General features: G+C 35.4%; 1 pseudogene; it reads left to right on the forward strand.

Moving 5' to 3' along the window:
• The first annotated feature begins 515 nt into the window (after positions 1-515).
• On the forward strand, positions 516-9,123 carry LOC128246837 (uncharacterized; annotated as a pseudogene).
• Positions 9,124-10,436: the final 1,313 nt, after the last annotated feature.

Genomic DNA, 10,436 nt, shown 5'->3' on the forward strand with positions numbered 1-10,436 from the left:
TAACAACACCCCCCCCCAAGAACTCGTTCACAAACTTACGGATAAATTAACCTTGTTCATTAAGACTAAATTTACATTTTAAGAAGAATAAAGAATTACGCCCAAAATGATTCATTTCGGAATAGAAGTTGTTTAACAAATTTCATTTAGGTTCCGAATAATGGGCGTTAGTCAAACAATTACGCCCTCAGTTACGCCCCCTCTTACACCGAATCCTGGATCCGTCTGTATCTTAGTTTTAACACTCCTTTTCATTTACCACATTTTATTTTGTTTTACAAAACAGAACGTTTTAAAATATGATCGACCCTTTAAAATTAACTAACTATTATATACGTGTAAGTGGGATTTGATCGGCCCTCATTTGGTATTCAGAAAATCGCACCGTGTCTATATTTAGGGTTTTTATTCATTGAAAGCCTACGTTCTTTTTATAATAGTGTTCATTGTTTTGTTTTTCACGAGTATTGTTCGTGATCATGGTTCTTCGAAAATAAAGGAATAACCAATTCTCCAAAAATAACTATGTTCAGTATATAAATACTGCGTACTTTTGTGAACTAACCAGATGCAAGTACGTCTCTATTGAGGAGAAAAGGTAACCATTTTGATTATTGACTCTCTTTTTGTTTCTGTTTGAAGCCATAACTTCTTTTATTTCCCCGCTACGTGTATTGAATGGGGTCGGGGAACCCGAAACAAGAAAACAAACGGTTAGTTGCGAATGATGATAAGTATTTGTTTTTCAAAAATATGCCAGTCCAAAAAGCAAGGTTATTTTCTTTGGTGTATTTAACTAGATCAATGATTGATTTTCGGTTGATATAGGGTGATATTCTTATGTCTGTATGAACGTTTTCGTGTTTGATTAAGTTACGACTTTCCCAATATGCCATTTAAATGATTAATGTGTTGATGATTTTGATTTCACTGGATTATTGAAAAGACCAAGGGGTACAACAGTTTCCTGGTTAGGCAGATCTGTCTGTAAGAAATTGACAGATATTGTATCTAAGACTACAACAAGTTGATTATTTTTTCTACGGATTTTGCCTGAAAATGTAAGATCGACCGAGCGACAAAAACAAACTTGTTTAAATTAAGGCAAAAAGAGGCGACCGAAAGCGAAAACTTAAACCAAATAATGTAAGGTATATTTCTTACCAAAGATGTCATACAATTATGTTAAGAAATTATTTATAATAAAGGTTCTCAGATATAAATGGAAAAGTTTTGATTGCGTTATATGAATTTTAATCTCAATTTTAAACAATTTTGAATATGATCCAATGTTTCACTAATAAGTGTCGATGCCGAGTCAATTTCAATACGTAAATATTGTAAATACAGCATTCCTTACAGTAATGTGCATTTATTTGAAGTCCAAAAATAACAACTTATAATAACATTCATGCGAAACTTATCTAACTATCACGATAAGTATTTTTAGACAAGAAGGAGTTAATCTTTTTAACACTCTCTAACACCTCGTCGATTTACTACCAAACGCAAAAAATAGCAAATGTCAATTTACAAAAAGTACGATCCACACAAAGTCAGCAACTATTGTCCGATCTCGTTGCTTTCTGTCATCAGTTAGACGCTCAAAAAAATCATTCAGAAACACTTGTTCATTTTTCTTTGTTCAACAAATGCAGCAATATCTTCTCTTCAGTCTGGGTTTGTACCCAATTACTCAACTGTCAATCAATTGGCCTCCCCATCATATATTTTGTCAATCTCTAGATACCGGGAAAGAGGTTCGAGTTTTCTTTTTATATTTCAAACGCTTTCGATAGGGTTTGGCATACTGGACTCTTACATAAATTGGAATCTAAAGGAATGGCAGACTCTCTTCTCCGCTGGTTCTCGAACCAGACCGCTCTCAGAGAGTTGTTATTAATGGAGCCAACATTCCCGAACCTTCAAGCTGGTGTCCCGCAAGGGTTTATACTTGAGCCATTACTATTAATTGTCTTCATTAATTACATTGTTGATCAAATTCAATCAGGAATACGTCGTTTCGCCGAAGGTACAAGATTATACGTGGTTGTTGATGACCCCGTTACTGCTTCCATATCTCTGAATGCTAATCTCCCAATGGGCTGCGCAATGGTTATTTTCATTCAACCCATTCCATCCTCATTAATGAACAGAAGTCACATACAAGAGGTTACCTCGCACATACATCTTGGGCTCACTTTTTCAAATGACTGCTCATAGCAAAATAATATTGTAGCTATAGTACGTTCTCTCAGATCACTGAAGTTTATCTTAGACAGGAAGTCCCTTGAAATAATGTACAAGGCGTTTATTAGGCCGACTCTTGATTATGGTGACAATGTATGGGCAAAGCTCACCCTTCGCGATGAAAATCTAATCGAACAAGTTCAGTTAGAAGCACCCAGAATCACAACTGCTGCCACTAGGCTTGTTAATACCTATAAGCTTAACAAAGAGGCTTGGTTAAAATCACTTAATGCACGCCAAGAGCAACAAAGACTCGCACTGTACTTATCTTTCAACTCTCGTCCCGAACTTAGCACAGACTGTTACGTCCTGTAATCTACGGAGTTCTGCTTCTACAAGAAATTACTTTCGTAATACACAGGTTTTCGCAAAGTCATTCATCCAATCTACTTTTGTCTTATGGAACGACCTTCCTTCTAATATCCGAGAGTCGGAAACAGTATCTATTTTAATTTACGACTATCCACACTCAAATATCAAACCTACCAATATATTATTATGAAGGCAATTCTTTCGACTCTATAATGCAATGTAAAATAAGGACCCATTGTAGAATTTTAAAGGAGCACTTCCTTCATGTTATTTAACTGGCATAGAATACAACCTCATTGCCTGATACATTGTCAGCGAAAAATTGACACAGGGAGTGTGTACCGGATGATTGGAAGTAGGCGGATCTTTAAACACGCGCGAAAGTTGAAATTGTTATTGATTAAGTCGACGTCTTAATTTTTGCCTGTCTGCAATCTCATTGGTTAAAAATGTAGGTTGTATTCTTAATTTACGATACATTTGTGATTTCCGACAACCTGATTCAATGTATCTTTTCTGTATTGCTATAAGTTCTCTTTACCATATCGATGTATTAATGATATACATAAGGACAGAAGTCTTAAAATAAGCTCAAAGTTTTCACTTCAATCCTTTTTCCTGTATGCTTGTAATATGCTGATATATTAACATCGTATGAAGAAATACTGGTTAAACCAAGGGTTATTCATCATGCGAGCTTTTCAAACAATTTGGTTAGATCTAAATTCAAACCGCTTATATGATATTGTTGTGACTTTAAAATGACAAGAGAAGAAAAATGTTAATAACACAGAGAGCATTTTTAAATGACACTAGAGATGAAATCGTTGGACATAAGAATTGAAACAAGATCAAACATATCTGCAAGTAATATCTGGTCATAATATTAAGTGCGGTTGGTGGAATAACGATTCTTTCCTTTCAAGATCTCGCTTTTACAAAGAATAACATTGCGGCTACCATTGCTTTAATGCCCGAATGTTTGATAAACAAAAGACCAGTATATATTCAACGATCAGTGATTGTTTTTTTTTAATATTGTTTTCTGCCTGTGTATTTTCATTTAATTTTACTGATTATTATATATTGATATATATTATATGTGTAAATACAGACTATTTCTTAAACATTTACAATCTTGTCCAACATTTTTTTATTTGTTTAAAACACTTACGAGTATATGTATACTGAGAATTGCACTTTAGAATAAAAAGAATATATAACGAAAACATGTTTTAAATAGTTGTTACTCGTGTGTGCATGTATTCAAAGTCAACTAAAAATTATTACCGGAAAATAGCAATGATGCGTCCTGCAAAATATTCCCGACAAAAAAAAGACTGTACACAGATATCAGCTATTTTGCGGTTACCCGGACCGGATTCTGTACGGAGACGAGGACAGATATTCTCTGAAAGTTTGCTGGAGAAATTTATGAAATGGAAAACCTTCAATAAAGAATGCGAAATGCAGGTTTAAATTTTAGGTCAGAGAACTTCAGCAAATAGGGAAAAATTCGGAAGTAATCAAAATGAATTCGGCGCAGCCAAAAAGTAAGTGCGGGCGCGAAAGAAGATAAAAAATATTTTATTTTTCGATAAAAGGTGCGGAAAATCCATTATTATCCATAATTATTTGAGCGTCTCTCGTTCTTAACCGCAATCATTACATGTGACTTTTGAAAATTCCCAGTACTCTTATAAAGTAAAAACCTCTTAACGTATTCCACAACCTTACTAAAATAGTGATGCAATTACACGATAAACTACGTATATGGGTCACGAATGTTCCAATAAGTTAATAACAAAGTATGTAGATCACGAATGCATATTAAAACCAAACAAAACGAAACATGCAAACAATGCGAAATGTGTTCGATGGAATGCTTACAGTGTAACGATTTGTAGTAAGGATCTGCCTACTATGAACCTGAGTGGTCCTCGTTCAAAAATGTGGCTTAATATACCGATTCTTTTATACAACGATATCCATTTAAATGACGCGCGAAATATGACGGATTGGTAATGCGTTGTATGCCATGTATGTTTAATATTCAGAATAAAGAAAAACTGGCTGTTTGATACAGCCCTATGTCAGGTTCCATGTTGACTTCTGTCAAGACCAATTCCTCGAATCAATGTTCAGTTTTGTATTATACCGAAATCAAATTGTCGAAATTAAATGTCTCGAACGTGAATTTTACCTAATTGGGTCATCCATAAATATATTTACGTGTATTTTCTTTCAGTGAATACACTGTAAGCTTGTTGTGACAGTTTTATGTTTTAAGAGCAGAAGTACTTGATTTGCCAAGTTTATATTATACCCATGACTATTGACACAACACCTGTTCCCGATAACGTGAATGAAGTTTTTTTGTCTTGGTTGCATTTTAGATTAAGATATGTCAGATGTTCAATCTGACGATCAGGATGCAAGGACGAAGGGAAAAACCTCGGAAATGGATCCGAAACAACATGTAACGAATTCTGAGACAACCTCTTCATCGAATGATGGTAAAGCCGATACAGCAAACGACAAAACGTGTTCAGTGTCCGTTGATGGCAGCAGATCTCCGTCGAACGCATGTAAAGAAGGTGATAAATGCGCTGATAGACCAGCCAAGCTTGTCCGTCTTTGCGAAGTGTGTGCTGCGCAAGATATCGTTCAAAAGGCAGAGCAGTATGTCCAATCTGTGATGATGAATTGATGTGTGATTCCTGTTGCAAAATACACAACCGTAAAAAGTCAACTAAATCACACATGTTGCTTCCCATTAGTAAGCTCAACGAAGAGGAAGCTAGAATGATGTGCCAGCCTTGTACGGTCAGAGATGATAACAACCAGGCGTCGTTCGTTTGTCCAGAATGTAATGATATTCACTTTTGCTCGGAGTGCGCATCTGAACATCGTGCTACAAGTAAGGATCATGCATTACTGACCATAGAAGATTTCAGGATAGCCACAGATGACGAATGTTCTCTGAGGTAAATTGGTGCTCGATTTTCGAAAGTTTAAAACTTAAAACTTCCCTCATCAAAAAGGATAAGTACTCGTTTCTACCAAGGAAACAGACTCTAGAGCAAAGTTTTCGATGTTTGCGCAATCCAGCTTCAATAAATAAGTAAAAACCAATTATAGAAAAATCAATAAGCTTCTTTTCTTATTCTTGTATATGGCATGTAAATACAGTAATACACTGTTGATTAAAGTTTTCGATGTTTGCGCAATCCAGCTTCAATAGATAAGTAAAGACCAATTATAGAAAAATCAATAAGCTTTTGTTTCTTATTCTTGTATATGGCATGTAAATACAGTAATACACTGTTGATTAATTTTCGTTTTAGGTATACAGGTGTCAACCAAAATGACGTTTATACCGACCAGGCTTCAACTAGTAAAACACTGCATCAAAACCAACAAGAACAGGTACATAATGTTTTTGACTTTTCAACAATTAATTCAGCACATTGTTATTTGTATTTCGGCAACAAAATATATAGACAGTGTCATATTTTTCATGGTTTTGAAGAAAATAAGATTTCGATTTTTATTAAACTGATGAACCGCATATGACCTCATATTTCAATGTTTTAGGATCGCCCTGGCAAGCCTCTGGCATCCGATATTGGCTCGGACACAGTTACTCTTTCTTGGGAAAAGCCCGCCAACTTCAGAAATTGCGATTACTTTCAAATAGGATATAAAGATACAAATGGTGCAAAGAAATGGCGATTCTATCACGGAGAATTTACAGAGTCTACCATCAGACTTACGAATTTGAAGTCCGACACAAAGTTCGTATTCAGAGTCAGAGTGGTTTATGATGACATTGAAGGCCCATACAGCGAGGAAAGTGAAGAGATCGTAATTGCATCTTCACTCGCCTCACGATTGGTCAATTACGCTGTAAGGGTGGACAATGGCGATAATGTTCCTGCAATGTACGCATTGCCGATGACTGAATTAACCAAAGCTTGAAACAAGACAGCAAAAACAAGGAAATTCGAAATAGGTGAAATCTTTAAGTTCAATAGGCAATTCTACAAATTCAAAGCAATACTTTTCCGTACTCAAACATAACTGTCACGATTATCACGCAATCATTATCTTGAAATACATCTTTATTTTCAAATATATTTGAAATCTATAATTGATTTTTTTTTATATTCTATTGAGTAAGCAATACAAGGTAAATAGACGATTTCAGTATTTGGTGTACATGTTAGCAATTATCTTTACTGCTCGTGTAGTAGATTGGGAGTGCGTGCATTGTAAACGACAAAAGCTTCTATTGCAAAAAATGCATGATAATCAACATTATCCTTGCAATGCTATTTTCAATATTGCGCTTATCATTATACTTTTACATCATCTTCTGTTACATAAGCGTTTGTTTTCATAAATACAGGAATACAGCCAATGCGTAGCCTAAATGAAAAAACCATAATGATGATCGGAGAAACTGGCACTGGGAAAAGTACATTGGTTGACGGAATGGCAAATTATATTTTGAGTGTCAACTGGGACGACCCATTTAGATTTACAATAATAAATCTCGAAGAAGAAGAAAAACGGCGTAAGAAAAACAGGGTATGTTGTCAATTGCTTTATTGATAATACATATTTAGTTTTAACGCATCATATTTACTTCAGTGTATGTGTTAATTGATGATCCTTTTTACGCCTTTGTATATGAAAATATATCAAAATATCAATATCTAAATCCAACTCGCTGTCTTTGTTCTTTTTAGGCATTGTCCCAGACTGAATGGATCACATGCTACACAATTCATCCGGAAAAGGGAAGCCGCCTGCCCTACTCTATAAACATTATAGACACACCAGGTTTTGGCGACACTCGTGGCCTAGAGCGTGATCAAGAAATCGTGACTCAAATACGAGAATTGTTTTCGAAGACTGGTCCACAGGGCGTAGACTCGATTGATGCCGTTTGCTTTCTGATAAAGGCTCCTGATGCCAGGCTTACGCCTTTGCAAAGCTATATATTTCAGTCGATTATGTCTCTCTTTGGAAAAGATATTGAAAACAACATAAGTTCCCTGATTACATTCGCAGATGGAATTGACCCCCCAGTTTTTGCGGCATTGCTGGAATCGGGTTTGCCATTTGGTAAACGATTTACTTTTAATAACTCAGGACTTTTTGCAAAGAATATTGATTTAGACAACACAAGTTTGGCCCCCATGTTTTGGGACATGGGGATGAAAGGTTTTCGTAACTTCTTCCAAACACTTGACACAATGAGTAAAAAGAGCCTTCGAATGACAAGTGACGTTTTGTATGAAAGAAATCGTCTGGAAGTAACCATAAAAAATCTTGAACCAAAGCTGGACGCTGGACTTTTAAAGGTCAATCAACTTAAGGCAGAAATAAAGCTGTTTGAAGACCATAAAGCTGATATCGCGAACAACAAGGACTTCGAGTACACACTTCCTTTAACAAAACATGTCAAGAAAGATTTGCCTCGTGGACAGCATGTGACAAATTGTACACATTGCAATTTCACATGTCATGAGAGCTGCGCCTTCGCAAACGACGAGGACAAAATCAAATGCAGCGCTATGTCTAAAGGATACTGTACTATTTGCCCAGACAAATGTTTCTGGAAACAACATGCCAACACTCCGTACATCTTTTCTTTCATCACGGTGATAGAAAAGAAAACATATGCTAACATGAAAGCCAAATACGAAGAAGCTTCCGGTAAATTGCTTACGCAAGAACAACTCCTTGAAAAGATGGGTCAAGAACTGGAAGAAATGATTGACGTTATTGAAGATATGATGATCGTAATACAAAATTGCAATACCCGTCTAGCACAAATTGCCCTTCGACCAAACCCGCTTTCCATGATTGACCATATTGATCTCATGATCGAGAATGAAAAGATGCAAAAAAAACAAGGATGGTTAAATCGAATCAAGACTTTGCAGACGTTCCGGAAACGCGCCCTTATTCACAACAATGTCGCGACATTTCACAAGGAAGCGCGTACCATCGGCGTTTACGGCAAACGAAACAAAATCGGACAAAAAACCGTATTCCAACGCATTCGTGATGTATTCAACTGGTAAAAGATTTGGACGCTGACCGATAAGCTTGTTAAATGAGAAAACATAGCACTTATAAAAAAACATCCATACGAATTAATCAAGTTTAACATTAGTTCGCGCTTTGGTACATCTGCACAGCTTCTGACGATGAGTCATTTCTATTCCTATCTTTCGTAAACATTCCTCACAAGTGTCGAATAATTCAAATCAATGAATAAACCACTATACTGATGTCGTTTTTCAATCAATCATATGAATGTTTCTGTATCACCAACTGGGCAGTTGTCTTATTCCTGTAAATGCGTGTACTACTGCAAACCAAACCAATGTTCACTTTATCTGATAACCGAAGGGCAGATATATGGTATTGTACTATGTTTATTAAAAGTGTATCCATGAATTTTCTTTAATAACAATGTGTTTATATTGAACTGCTAATACGTAGTATTATGATGTTTTGTTTTTCTTTATTTTACACAATCAATTTAGGATCAAATGCAGATAGTATTGTTTTTGTGTCCGAACAACCATTATATTTGATAAATACACAACAAAAAATGGGATAAAAATATGAACCAAATTATTTTTTTTTTATAAAATCCATCCGCTTTAAATAGGATTTTTTATTGATTATTTTGATACTACTTGTAAGTAATTTTTAATGTGTTGAAAAGTCGCTTTATAACATAGATTATGAAGTTGGTCGTCATATTGCCTTGTGTGTATGTGCGTGAGTACGTGCGTGTGTGCTGTGTGTGTAATTTACAATCGTTGTGAGTTTTCACAAAACAATTAGATACTTTGATTATGAATTCGTATAGCATATAATGTGTTTATAAAGTGTTTGCTTATGTTCAATGTATTGTTATTGTCCGACTTATTCAGACTTTACATCAGTGTAACCCTACAGCATAATGTTGAAGGTAAGGTTTTGACTGGTTGGTCCCTGTAGTATCAGTTGGTAAATGTGTATGTCATCTCGTTTACCTCGATGTTAATGACCAATGTTTTGCCTCAGTATGCAAATATTCAGAGAAAGCTACAAAATACAATGTTTTGTTTTTTTAAAAAGTAAAATTAATCGCGATTGTGTTCTTGCTTTTGTTCAGCGCAGAATTATCATGTTTGCTTTTGTGTGTCTTATCATATGTAAACGAACATTTGGCTGTTAAAATGGCCTAGAAAGTTTGATAATTATGATAAATACAATCAATTCGAAATAAATATTGTCTTGGAATATGTTCTCGTTTATTTCATCAATATCATTGGTCTGTGATCTTTTAAGCGACAAGAATTATGTCGAGCCTTCGTATACTCTTAAAAAGTAGGCAATTATATATTTTACACCAAAAACCAAACTTTCGAGAATAAAGATTGAGTTTGAGCTTGTTGGTTGAGTAACTGAAGCGGTTTTAAGCCACTCGTTTGGTAAGCGGTAATCAAGCGGTTTCAAGAGTTACATGGAACTAGAGAGGGTGGTACGCGGAACGCAGAATCAAATATGGCCTGATTTGGTACGCAGACTCTAAATATTGTATAATATTATTTGTCACGCAAGATTGGCTTGGAAAATGATAAGAGTATTTGGTCCGCAAGGAGGGGAGGAGGGTAAACCCTCTATTTAGGACAAGAGTGTGATTGATTGATCACTTTTTAACGCCAATATGGACTCAATTATTTCACTGTCTGTTCCTTTCTGATGGCCTTAAACCGATATGTTAATAATGCTTTAATCTGCGACTTTTTTCATGTGACGTGTGTGTTTTGCTTTATGTGTAATGGGCCTACATGCTTATT

This window comes from Mya arenaria, chromosome 1, assembly GCF_026914265.1.
Source record: "Mya arenaria isolate MELC-2E11 chromosome 1, ASM2691426v1".
Classification (NCBI taxonomy): domain Eukaryota; kingdom Metazoa; phylum Mollusca; class Bivalvia; order Myida; family Myidae; genus Mya; species Mya arenaria.